This window comes from Gavialis gangeticus, unplaced genomic scaffold (genome assembly GCF_001723915.1).
Source record: "Gavialis gangeticus isolate Ggan-Ray unplaced genomic scaffold, GavGan_comp1, whole genome shotgun sequence".
NCBI lineage: Eukaryota > Metazoa > Chordata > Crocodylia > Gavialidae > Gavialis > Gavialis gangeticus.
The window spans coordinates 14,946,797-14,947,387 of NW_017728992.1; positions in this window are offsets into that span (position 1 = coordinate 14,946,797).

Below are 591 nucleotides of genomic sequence, written 5' to 3' on the forward strand. Positions count from 1 at the left end.
CCCCCCCCCCCGAGCTATGCTGGTGATCCTTAGTCCCAACCTGCAGCCCCCCATCCCTGCTGCTGCTCATCACTCCCTACCTATAGGCACCAGCCCTGCCAGTATCCCTGACTCTTAACTCACAGTTCCCTACCCCCTCAGGCCATGCTGGTGCCTCTCACTCCCAACCCACAACCACTTAGCACTGGCAATGCCCTGCACTCCAAACCCACAGACCCCCTGCCCCCTCCATGCCCTCACTCCCAAGCCATAGCCTCCCCAGGCCTGCTGGCACCCCTCACTCCAGACCTGCAGCCCCCTGCTCCCCTCAGCCCTGCAGCATCTCCCAGCCTTCCCACCTCTACAAGCAAGGGCATGGGCCCCAGTGCCACTGGCCTAGCCACAAAGCTCCCTGCCACCCCCAAAGGCTCCTCCCTTTCCCCCACTGGAAAGGCAGGTGCCTTCCCTCCCCCTCCCGCTACATTTCCAGTGCTCAGACAGCTACCCAGCTACCCCCAGCACTGGCAGGCACCTGCCCCCCAACACATCCATCTCCTCTACACACTCCTGCCACACACATGCACACACACACACCTCACCCCCCCCCGCACA